A 13,674-nucleotide genomic window follows, 5' to 3' on the forward strand; every position below is an offset into this window, starting at 1 on the left:
CTCCTTTTCCATTGCCACAAATGATCAGAACATTCATTGACAACCTAGTATTTTATGAGAAGCTCCTCTTCGTCCGCACTACTAATTAAATTCGAATGTGAAGAACGCGGCTACAGATCCTTTTGAAGCCCGCCTCATTATAGTTATCTCTAGAGGCAGGAGATGATACATTCGGGGCTAATGATTGATGGCTATGGCTATGGGTATGGTCTTTGATTCTCATTGCCTGTAAGAATAAAAGTCACCGGGTCACGCTTGCCACTTAACTTTCTTTTATTGCACCATAAGAGAAACTTTCCTTGTCATTTTCTTTGTATCGAGCAAACAAAATTAAAAGGAACGTTATCTGTTATTGCAAGACAAGGGATTACGAATTGTCCAAATTGTAGATGTGGTCGATGGAGTCATAACAAATTAACAATAGGATGCCAGGTCAATGGCTTTTCCAGCTGGACATTTGGCAGTTTCATCTTTCTCACTTCTCAGGTCTCTTCAGTTTTGTGGGGCCCCAAGAAGCATAAGGCTTCATAGCCTAATAGATTTGGTTGCCACGGTCCAGCCCATGAAAAAGCCCACCCCGAACTCAAGAAATAAGGTGAATAAAAAATAAAGGGGCTACCGGGGCAGTAGATTGGGTACCCTCTTATGTGGCTAACCATTTTGGGGAGACCCTATGGCTGGGGGAGAGGGGACTACCCAGTGTCCTCCGGAACTTATTATCTTTTAATTTTTATAAATGTATTCGTATTCGTTATGCATGGTATATTTGTTTTAGAAAAAAAATAATAATAATTTTTTTTTTACAGAAATAAGACGGAACAGTTCTGCCTTTTAATTATAAAAATCAAATAACAACCCACTTTGATCCAATAAATTTCTATCTGTGACTTATGATTTGACTAGTTGAAAGCCGACTTGATTATCCTTTTATTAAAAAATTAGGCTTAGGATAAACTTTTTTGCTTTTAACCAATTTCTGGTATCATTATTTTTTTAATAGCTTAAGGTTCGTGACATCGCATTTTAGGTAGTCTTATGAATCTAACATCGAGCATTGACATAGTGTTTTAATTGAGTTTTGGGTTTGATTTGGATAACATCTTGACCTAATGATTTATGACAACCCCTAATGATGCCCTCATTGGAGGGATTACGAAGGGGGAAAAGTCTCATCTCATCATGTTTTGGTGGTTGTTCAATTTACGAGTACAGTGACAATACAAGTCTCGCCATAACGTTCGTGGGCAGGCCTTTTGTCTAAAAATCAGGGCAACTTTGAACAGAAAAAAACACCCATAATGATGGTCGCAAACTCGAACTTTCACCTGCACGATTGCAAGATCGGCTCTTTGATGAGGAGACGATTGATGTTGCATCGCTGCTGCTTTAAAAAAAAAATGGTGGGCCGGCTGCTATGACTTTTTTTACCTACTAAGGATTTTCAAAAAATAGAAGAAACAAGATGAGCAAGAATTATAGATATCTCATTTTCTCGATCCAAGAATAAATTGCACGACCCTTGAAATATACAAGTTTATGAAATGATCGATAAGAGGTTTTGTAACAAGAATTTTTTTTGCCACAAAACAGGATGTGTGTTCATGCTACATATTGTCAAATAAGCTGTAACTAGTGATTGGCTCCACACCCCATAAAACTTAAAACAAAATTTATCATATCGGGATTGCAACGATTTCTAGATAATTATATCAGACAATAGTCAACAAATTAAAATATAACAACTCAGGATCTTACATAAAATGGCTAGTTAGAAGGTATTATTTGGATTTCTTGATCCTATATAAGTACTCAAGATCTACCAGAACTAACCGATATAGGACTAACACACGCTCGCATGGGTTTCACATACTTTCTCACTTTAAGACCCGACATTCTCGTCGGGCAAGAGTTCAAATCCATTCAAATCTAATCACAATTAAGCATCATGATCGGCCCATGGTCAGCCCTAATAGATCTATACTGCAGTGTCCCCTAGTCCACATAGGTTATGAGCCAGGTCCGCTCTGATACCATTAGTAACAACCTAGGACCTCATTCAAAATGGCTAGTCAGAAAGTATTATTTGGGTTCCTTGATCCTTATAAGTACTCAAGATCACATATCTTTGTTTTCCTTTTCTCTTTTCAGATGAGTAGGATTAATAGGAACGAAGGATGATCCAAGCTTAGAGTTCGTGTTAGTAAGTTTGATGATTCTGTAGCTAAATTTCAATTCTTTAATTGATTATGAATTTGTAGCTTAGTAATTTTCTATATATTGAGGATTGTGGATTTGATATTTATGTGTGGATTAGACGTTCTGAACCAGTATTGGTTGCACTTAATAGGTACAAAATTGGACTTTCATTTATTATATTTTGCTTGAAATGAATTTGGAGATTAAATGTAAATATTAACTTCGTGTTATAATGGATTGTACCCCTCGGTAGCATGGTCATATTATTGTCCCAATTTTTTTGGGGTGCGACAAACTATTGCAAGTGACCTAATATATATATATATATATATATATAGCCAATAAACAAGGGCATCATGTTAATGGATGCCATTGCAGTATCTGATAACATCTGTCCTCTCTAAAGGACGCATTTCTCTTTCTTCATAAATATGTAGCAACCTAACAAATCTTGGCTTTAGAAACTGGCCTATCGCACACCATGTCATGATGTTTGCCATTGAAATCAAAACATACAGGAAACATGAAACGAGCACTTTTACTTGTAACGAGAAAGTGCATGCAATCAAGCCAATCGCTCTGAAATTAGCTGACTCCAAACAGAGGAGCAGAGGTGCCTTTTGGAATCCAAAGTGCAGACCAGGTGCATCAAGACGTTGATATCTCTGATGTAGGGCCTATGGGAGCACAAAAACTAGAAATACTTAAAGCTCCTGGTTTCACGGGGCAAAAATCTGGGACATCAGAAGCAAGAAGAAACCTAGTGGGCTGCCTTTCCAACCAGGGAGGCCAATGTTCTGATACCAAAGCCAAAAGATAGGCGTGACCTTCAAGAAAAGGCTAGAAAATGCACCCCCATACTCCATGACCAAACATATAAGCTTTGTCTATCAAAAGATACATGCTTTATAAATGATTTAATAGTACTATTTAATCTGTCATCAAACAACCTAACAACATGTGCTGGTATGATTTCACTCGCATCATGAGAAGACTAATATAATCCTTCATATGTACTTGTTTGGCTGCAACTATACTATATTTCAATCCATGCTCTTTATTTCAGAAATAAACAATAAGAATAGCATAGAAGGGGCCAGTGCATGGTTTTCATCTTGGGCAAGATATCAGTTAATATTCGCCTCATCCAATTCTCATTATGCAAATTTACAAAATGAACATACATTTCCAGCTAGACTTACAGATTAATGCTAAACTAGCATGAGAGTAGATAAATAACTTCAACAATTAAGGTTGGTGTTCCAAAAACTTTTGTTGGTCCATCCCCTACCAAACTAGGTTTCATCCTAATTCTTTACGATTATTTTTTCTTCTTTCATGTTAGCCTAGCATTACTGATCATTAATATCTATTTTACTATTGTTATGAGCATGTAACTTTTTAATCAATGCTTTGAATGATACATCATCAAATTCTTAGCAACAAACAGTCCTCAATACAGTGATTGTTACAAAATAAGATTGATACTAAATAATTGCATCTTGTGGTGAAGGCCATGTTCCTCACTTGGGGGATTCTGAAACTCAAGAATCTGGAGGGCAATGCTTAATTTTGGGTTTCAACAAAAAGCGCCCAAAAAAAGGACACATGCCCTTCATCCCATTTGCGAGCAAAGTGGATTTTTATGTAAAGCCTCGCCCAGCAGGGGTCTAAAGCATTTGTATATGGCCATCCATGAGCCCTATATCCAACTCCAGCCTTTAAAAACTCTTGGAACCATTGGCAGCACGCACTAATCCATCCTAATTAGACTTAAAAAATTATTCCTGGGCTCTGATGAGAGTCAAATAACGTACTCATGGCGTTGAGCACTAGAATTCTGACATCTGCTGTTCATTTCCAACTTTTTGCGCTAAATGAAACCCCTCTCAGTAGTGTTAAAAACTAAAAGTATCCGAAAATATTTGATTAATTCCTTAAAAACAAGAATAAAAAGAAGAGGGAGAGGGGGAGAGAGAGAGAAGAGAGAAGGGAGGTTCATGTCAACTGCAGCAGGCGAAATGGTGTGCTGTTGCCCCACCCATGACTCAACTACTACTACCAATGGATGAAACGGAACTTCTGTGATGTCGCTGCAAAAGGAATTATGGCTTCTGGTCTCCTCATAAGTTCGCCAACATCTTCTTCTTCTTCCTCTCTTGTATGTGCCTGTGTTTCAAAGCTTGCTGTTAAGATATGCCCAAGAGTTGAAGGAAGTTTGGTGCCAGGAGTTTCTTTTTAGGTATGCTTCACTGGTCCACCAAGCCCCAGCTGCTGTCATTTTGTTAAAGGATGTAAATATCTCTGTTATATGCTTTGGATTTGAGGAACTCAGGAAAGGGGACAAAAAGAAAAAAAGAAAAAAAAAAACTTAACGTATTCTCAAAAGCAACCTCTTCTCGGTAAAAAAGAGCAGGTTGATATGAGGGGTGGTGCAATGGCTTCCCTTTCGCTGCTGCTTTGCTCTTGTGATGGTTCTTCTATGTGGGAGCCAGCCAGCCGCCGCCGCCGCGTCCCAGCTCCAGGATCGCCCCACCATGGTGGCTCTCCAGAGAGAGCTCATGGTGGTGGACTGGGACCCCAACAACCCAAGCTCCTACTGCTCCTGGTGCGGCGTCACCTGCGCCGGGCCCGAACCAAACGGTGGAGGCGGTCGACCTCCCTCGCCACAACCTCCGAGGCAGCATCTCCTCCATCTCCGAGCTCTCGTCGTTTGAAGCGGCTGGATCTTTCGGGCAATTCCTTTCATGGGTCCATTCCGTCTTCTTTTGGAAACTTAGCTATGCTCGAGTTCCTTGATCTGTCCATGAACAAGTTTGAGAGTTGGATTCCCTCTTCTTTAGGCCGCATCAGAAACCTCAAATCGTTAAATCTTTCGAACAACTTCCTCTGGGGTGAAATACCTGATGAGTTGAAGAAGCTAGAGAGGCTGCAGGAGCTCCAGATTTCTGGGAACAATCTTAGTGCTCCATTCCTGCTTGGGTTGGCAGCCTGACTGATCTGAGGGTCTTTTCGGCTTATGAGAATAATTTGGTTGGTGTGATTCCCGACAACCTGGGCTCGGGTTTCTCAGCTGGAGGTGCTTGAACCTCCACTCCAACCTGCTCGAAGGGGCGATACCTTGAGAGCGTTTTCATGTCGGGGAAGCTGCAAGTTTTTGGTTGCTGACTGTGAACAGATTGAACGGCAGCCTTCCGGCGTCGGTCGGGAACTGTAAAGGCCTCTCGAGTCTTCGAATTGGAAATAACAGGCTTGTTGGAAGCATTCCTGCATCAATCGGCAAACGTTAGCAGTCTCACATACTTCGAAGCGGACAGCAATCACCTCTCTGGAGAGATTGTTCCGGAGTTTGCGCAATGCTCCAACCTCACACTTCTGAATTTAGCCTCCAATGGCTTCACAGGGGACCATACCTGAGAAGCTAGGAGAGCTGAAGAACCTCCAAGAGTTCATTGTCTCCGATAACGGTCTCACGGGCGAGCTCCCCAAGTCCATCCTCAGGTGCAGGAACCTCAGCAAGCTTGACCTGAGCTACAATCGATTTCAAAGGAAGCCTTGCCTGCGGACCTCTGCAACATGTCGAGGTTGCAGTTCCTACTTCTGGATCACAAACTCTATTAGGTGGGGAGATACCTCGGGGAATTGGCAACTGCGCAAGGCTGCTCGAGCTGCAGATGGGCAGAAACTACCTGACTGGTAACAGTCCCACCTGAGATTGGCAAGATCAAGAACTTGCAGATAGCTCTAAATCTTAGCTTCAATCATCTGAGGGGGGGCCGCTGCCTCAGGAGCTGGGAAGGCTCGACAAGCTGGTTTCCTTGGATGTCTCCAACAATCAAACTGCTGGAGACATTCCATTCAGAACTCAAAGGCATGGCTGAGTTTGATAGAAGTCAACTTCTCAGACAATCAACTCACTGGCCAAAATACCAATCTTCGGTCCATTTCAGAAGAGCCCTCGTTTCGAGTTTCTCGGGAAATAAGGACCTATGTGGCGATCCATTGGATTTTAATTGTGGGGATTATTCCAGTTCGGTTGCTGGTTACGACGAACCACCGCAAGGTGTCCTACAAGAATCATATTAGCTGTTGTTGGATCTGGTTTGAGTGTTTTCACTACGGTAATCGGTAGTTGCCAGCTTGTTTATGCTGAGGGAGAAACAAGAGATGGATGGGCAAGGATACCATTGGTTGCAGGGGAAGTAGTTGTGACTCCTCCACACATAACCTGCTGGAATGTCTTCATCGAGAGCTTGAAGCAAGCCATTGATTTCGACGGTGCTGTCAAAGCAACGTTGAAGAATTCGAATAAAGTGAGCAATGGACATTTAGTACCACCTATAAGGTAGCTATGCCATCAGGACTTGTTCTTTCAGTTAAAGAAGTTGAAATCTGTCGATAAGAACAGTTGTTCACCACCAGAATAAAATGATAAGAGAGCTTGAAAGGCTTGGGAAATCTTTGCCATGCAAATCTGATGAGGCCCATCGGTTATGCGATCTACGAGGGACGTTGCTCTTTTGCTTCACCAGCTACATGCCTAATGGAACACTGGCACAACTCCTTCGCAACAAAGATCGGCCACTGAATTCGAGCCCGATTGGCCGAGAAGGCTGTCCATTGCTATTGGAGTTGCCGAAGGATTAGCTTATTCTTCACCACATTGCCATCATGCCATTTGGATATATCATCTGCAACATTTTTCTTGATGCCAATTTCAATGCTCTCATTGGGGAGATAGAGATATCCAAGCTCTGGATCCATCAAAGGACCTGCAAGCATCAGTGCAGTGGGCTGGCTCCTTTGGTTATATTCCTCCGGTAAACTTTCATGTTCTTTCCATTCTCTCCATATACTGATGAGCCTAGAAAAGGTGCAGCACTAACTGACATTGTGCTCATCATCAATCTCTTTTAACCCAGAATATGCATGACACAATGAGATTACAGTGCCAGGGAACGTCTACAGCTTGGAGTCGTGTTACTTGAGATCGTAACGTCGCGCATTGCGGGTCGATGAGGTCTTTGGAGAAGGGATGGATCTGGTGAAAGGGTCCATAATGCATCAGGAAGGGGTGAATTCCTGGAACAGATGATGGACGCAAGGCTAAGTGCTGTCACATTTGCTTGGAGGAAACAAATGGTAGCAGTTTTGAAGGTTGCGATGCTCTGCACCGAGGATACACCGGCGAAGCGGCCTAAGATGAAGCAAGTAGTGGAGATGCTTCTTGAAGCGAAGGAAGATCAAATGTAGGATTTTTTCGGGAACTCCCTCCAGTGCTTCATGTGAGATTTAGAATGTGATTGGTACAAAGGGCTCGAGCACTTCAGATTTGGGCTTCTGCTATGATTTCATTGCTTATGGTTATTAGGCTTATAATGCAAGCTCCATCATGGTCGCCTTGAGCAACAGCAGCGGTTCATTGGAGTCTTTCCAGCTGCCACCCGGCCACCGTTTATAGGCTTGAGCGTTTGGGTTGATGTGGATTTTGGATATTGGAGGTTGCTGCTTTTGAACCATTAGGTTGGTTATGTTAATTAAGTCTAAGGCTGTAATCATCTTTATGTTAAAGCTTTTGCCAGTCATCTTAACTCAAAGACAATGGTTGTACATTACATGGGGCCCTACATGAATTTTTTTTATGAGTGGGTCTCCCTGAACTAGAATTGGATACAGGTCCCGCATGAGAGCTTATTGTTATAGAGGAGAAACAAACCTAATGGATGGTGCTGAAAGTTCTTGTGATGGGCTCAATGGGCATGCAGGAAGGTGAGCTTGTGGGAAGTGGTCCAAAGGTCTTACAGAAGCTGTTTAGCACTGTAGGCACCAGTGCTTGAGAGCCTGAGAGGGCCATCACAAACAAATGGCCACTGTCATATCTTGTGGGGGGATGTCGACATACGTTCCCAGCCCATGGGGACTTGTGCCCATGTCCACAGGCCAAACCTCTGGCCATCATGGCATCTATTTTGAAAATAAACAACTTTTATTAATTTTTCAAATATATTAAAATAATATTAGTATGATATCCAATAATGATTTAAAGAGAGGCCTCGATCTAATGAGGCAAAACTATATATGACAATGCGTGGTTCTAGATCCAAACCATCTTGTACAAGGATTGTCTAACTACATAGACCTGTTCAAGATTTTTTTTCCCAAATTTAAATTAAAATATTTATAAAATTTATTAATTGAAATACCATCCAAACCAAATTCTATATAAAAAAAATAAAATTTTTTTTCTTCTACAGTCCAGCGTAAAGACTAGAATCCAGGCTCTAAAAAAATATAAAATAGACAGTCTAATAGGCTTGATTCTTATAAGATTTTAGTCTAACTGTGCAAAAAATATTCAAACAGACTTTCGCACGGTTTAAGTACAAAAACAGGTCTTTGGGGCGACGTTTTTCAATAGACTACGCTTAGACAACGATTGTAATTTTAAAACCATGGTTGGAGCCAAATATTTATCTTATTTCAACATTAAAGATTGCATAAATAAATAAATAAATAAGAATACGAATCGGCTGGCCAAGTGAAGCGGTTTTGGCCAGGTGCATTGGGAAAAGAAAGCAAACGGAAATAAGAAAGGTGGCCAAAAAGATGCATTGCCCACTCGCCATGAAACACGTCCGTTCTTTTCCCTCGCCGCACGCCACCCAAACCAAGCAAGCTAATTCCAACAGCAGCAGCTGCCGCCTGACCATCAGAGCAAACAATCCTCTCATTCCCATCAAAGCAAGCATCCATCTCCACCTCCTCTTTTCTCTTCTCCGATCGATCCATTCTTTCATTCCTTGCAGCCCTCGCAATTTCTACACCGTTCCTTGCACCCCCACCACCACCAGCTCATGTGTCACCCTGGTCTACCTTTGCTTCCCCATGGCTCCACCCTCGAGCGGCGGCGACGGCGGTCCTGTCTCCTTCCAGCCATCGATGAGGTGAGCCAGGCGGCGGCAGCGGCTCCTTCCTCGCCTGGCGATGGGCGGAAGCAGTGCATCTGCTCTCGGACTCGCCACCCGCGATCATTCCGGTGCAGGCACCATCACCGTGAGTACAAGTGGGGTGGCGCTGGCGGTGGCGCAGACGGTGGAACCAAGCCAACCCGATCACCATCAGCCATGTGAGGACTGAGGACCGAACCGCAGTCAATTCTGGCTGCCTTCATGTATGTGATGAGACCTCGTCGTACGCTGATACGTTGCATATATGTTATGTTCCACATGGGAGGTGTTTTTTAACTCATTTTTTGTGGCATCTTGCTTTTTTCTTAGCATCAAATCAAATAATAATAACAATAATGATGATGATAGTAACAATAACAATAATAATTTCGACATGCCTTCTGTTTAAAAGTGCAATCTTTCTCAAACTCATCCTAGAAGAGTTTAAGAATGGGACCTAGATTTGGTCGAAAGAATAGCCAAATGATCGTTTCTGGTGGACCAGGCTCAAAGATGAGAATGAAAGACAATGCGATCGATACTGCAACCACAACCCGGACAGCAGCAAGTAATGAGCAATTCACCGAGAGGTGCTGAAGTAACATTACTCGTATTCAGAAATATATGTCAATTTCCTAAAATCAACTTCCCAGAGATGGCACTCATCTGTTACTGCAACAGTAGTATTAATCAAGGACGAGCTGCGTTGCAATTCTAGAAACTAACACTGGCATCTGCAGCTAAGAATAAACAATATGTGACTACGTAATCAACATGTAAAGGTCAAACTCATTCCGAATGGCTTGACATGCAACAAAATTCAAGTCCATCGACTTTTTCATATGGTTGCTTGTACAATTTGAAGTTGTAGCTTCTCCACCTCGGCACGAACATCTCTCTAAAATCTTGGAAACCGTCTTTCGTTGTCGGCACTCTTACTTCCATAAGGATTACTTGCACTGAAACCATGGCGGCTGCCATCAATTTTACGCATCTTCTTCCTAAACTTCGATGCAGCACTATCCAAGTCTAGATTTATTTTGGGTGGATTACTAAAACAGAAGGATGTCGCCACATCCTATACCAATGCAAAGCTGCTCAACAAACATAATTGCAGCTAAATCTTAACCCCAAGCCACAGAAACAGAGTGAAGTATAAGCCAATCCATCGATGTATTGTATAGCAGGAAAATTATCAAGTACCGTAAAAATCAAACTATAATCTCGACTTGAAGAATTCCGAGTACGTCTGATAAGAGGCAACATCATTTACCATGAAAAATATCGATAAAAAAAACTTATTTTTATGAAACAGTCGAAGCTTCCTTGAAAACCCCTAATCCCCTGAAACCCAATGGCAAAGCAAAGAGAAACCCAACCATAGGGAAGATCCTTTAGACAGCGCGAGGTCTGACCTGCGTCATGCTGACGAATCCCATCTCCTTGATAGCTGTCATGGTGGGCTCGGAGAGCGGAAAACGGAGAAGGGCTCGGAGGTCATGATACTGGAGCCCTTCTTCTCCCTCATCTTATGCTTCTTGCCTTCTTGGCAACCGGAGCCTTCTCCTCTTCGCCATCGCCATCATCTCCTTCTTCTTCTCAGCCGCCTCCGCCGTCATTCGCTTCCTCCTTCGAGCTCTTCGCTCTCCGGTCCGCGTCCTCTCCGTGCACTTCCTCTTCTTCTACTTTGCCGTCGACGGGATTGACGTTGGAGTTCTCCTCTTCAGCTTGAGGGCGTGATTTGCTCTTCCTCTTGTTGGACTTGGACTTCTTCTCCTTCTCGGCATCCATGGCGGAAGAAGGACACTTGGTTTGCGACGCAGGGATGAGCTGTTCCTGGAGGCTCGCTAGCTCTGGTAATGCCCCGCACGCGGGAACCCTAAATTTTTGAGGCTTTTAGTCGCTTTGGGCATAGATATTGGGCCTTTGGGTAACGTTGGGTTTCATTGTTTGACTTGGTTTCGTCCGAGTTTGAGATTTGTTTGTGCCATAAAAGCTGGGCCTTATCCGGCCTGCCATGTCGGGAATTCTGCGGATCAGCTGGTCCTCATGGGCCAATGATGCAAGTAACGATGTAACGATGTAACCATGTAACGATGCAAGTATTGTTCCAAGTCTGAAGCTTTTAATAGCTAGTCTTTTGTTAAAGTCTAATGTGGTTCTAATGCGGTATATATATTTTTTCTTTTTTAATACTTAATCGTGTGGTGGCGATGCTAAGGCCCTGTTTTTGTTTTCAAAAACCCAAGAAGAATATGAATAGACTGGACAATAATATTTATGATGAAATTGTATTGTTTTTAAAATGCTGGTAAAATTTTTAGAGATTTTCTGATGGAAAAAGTTTTTTTTTTAATTTCAAAGAGGAAAAAAAAAGAGTAAGAAACAGCTGAAATTTTGTGCAGGTGCTTCTTCAACATCAATCTTCTTGTAGTATTTCACTAAGTTACAAAAAACAAAAAACACAAAAATAAGAACAATATCAAATAGATCCTAAAATAATGCAATTTATATTTTTTGCTTGAAGATAGCTTTCTTTTTCATTTCCACTTCGGTAGTTCTTTTCATTTGACTATATATTTTACTGAGTTGTAGTTTTTTGAAAATAGCTGAAATTTCTGTTTGAACAATCTATATTTTGAACTTGATCCTAGCAAGATATATTCGTTCTTGCATTGAGAAAGTGTCAAACTTTGTGTGGATTCTACTATCCTTTCTGTTATTTATTTATCCAAGGATGAGCCAATCAGCTTGCGTTCATACATATGACAGCAAGATTTCTGAAAACTATACTCCTGCTCTCCTGTCTCAGTTTTCATGTGATCATCTTAAGATAAGGACGACTATCTTCTATATGGGCATGTGATACTCCGCACCAAAGATCTTCCCATTGAGAGGTGAGATTAGCGAGATCCGTGAGCTTTAATGGTCATTTATGTCTTCCCATCAAGTACCAGCAACCATTGCATTGAATCCATTCCATGTACTACGAATTCAAGAATGTGACTTTGTTATACTCATAAAGAATAGTCTCAGGTTCAATTATGCAGCAGGAGCCACACTGGCCTCCACAATGTTGTCCATGACTATGAGCAAAGTAAGGCTTGACCTGCTCCATAGATTGTTTTAGTTCAAGTGTTAAAAAAAAAAAAAAAAATTGCTAAGATAAATGATCCATACAATTTAGTACAAAAATATCTAAAAGATCAGAAAACAACACATCCCAAAGCGTTCTAAGTAGCTCCCCTTTTTGACTCACAGGGCATCTTTGGAGTGATTGGCTGCATATGACCATATGAGGCCACCCAATCTACGGTCTTCCTGTAAATTATTGACACCGTAATTTGTTTGTAAAGAATGGACCCATGGACTTTCAAGTTTAACATTTTAGCTAAGTTTTTCTTTTTTTAAGAAAAAAATAGAAATAAAAAGAGTTTAACATGAACTCCCACATGTGGAGAGAAGCCCAAAGTCTTGACAAGGTGTGCACTCCCATATTTGTGACATTAAGGCCCTGTTTGGGGGAGCTGTTGGAAGTAGAGCTGTTGGAAGTAGAGCTGTCTGAAGTAGAGCTGTTATAAAAAGCTGTTTGTTGTTTGGTAACCACATTCGTAAAGTGCTGTGGTACTTTGTTTTGTGTTTAGTAAACAAACTGAGAAAGTACTTTTATATGACAAAATTACCATAAAGGACATTGTATAGTATTATACAACACAACATAATAAAACATAACATAAATTAATACATAAATATACGATATAGTATAATATTATTGTAATACAAAATAATATTATGTTAATATAGCATAATAGTAATATAATTATTAGAGTAAATTAATATTTGGTAATATAACATAATATTAAATTATTTAACATAACATATTAATGTATTATGATATAATGTAATATATATTATATTTATAGTATAATACAATAATAAAAGTATAAAATATTATAATTATTAGTATAAATTAATTTCTCATAATATAACATAATATTAAATTATTTAAAATAACATATTAATGTATTATAATGTAATGTAATATAATACAATATTTATAGTATAATACAATAATAGAGATGTGAGAAAAAGAATAGCTTTTCTTCAGCTCTTCACTAGCCATTGCCAATCCTGTTCTGGAGACGAAAGTTAAGGCAGTTAATAAAGGTAAAAAATATTATAATTATTAGTATAAATTAATTTTTCATAATATAACATAATATTAAATTATTTAACATAACATATTAATGTATTATGATATAATATAATATGATATTATATTTATAGTATAATACAAAAATAAAGGTATAAAATATTATAATTATTAGTATAAATTAATTTTCCATAATATAACATAATATTAAATTATTTAACATAACATATTAATGTATTATGATATAATATAATATGATATTATATTTATAGTATAATACAAAAATAAAGGTAAAAACTATTATAATTATTAGTAAAAAATAATTTTCCATAATAATTTTTCATAATTTTTCTAAAATTAATTTCCTGCGGTCTAGGG

At 40.0% G+C, this 13,674-nt stretch overlaps 1 pseudogene; it reads left to right on the forward strand.

The window, feature by feature from the left end:
• Positions 1–4,667: 4,667 nt before the first annotated feature.
• Positions 4,668–7,477, forward strand: LOC120104551 (annotated as a pseudogene).
• The last annotated feature ends 6,197 nt before the right edge of the window (positions 7,478–13,674 follow it).

The sequence above is a fragment of the Phoenix dactylifera genome, unplaced genomic scaffold, assembly GCF_009389715.1.
Source record: "Phoenix dactylifera cultivar Barhee BC4 unplaced genomic scaffold, palm_55x_up_171113_PBpolish2nd_filt_p 000007F, whole genome shotgun sequence".
NCBI lineage: Eukaryota > Viridiplantae > Streptophyta > Magnoliopsida > Arecales > Arecaceae > Phoenix > Phoenix dactylifera.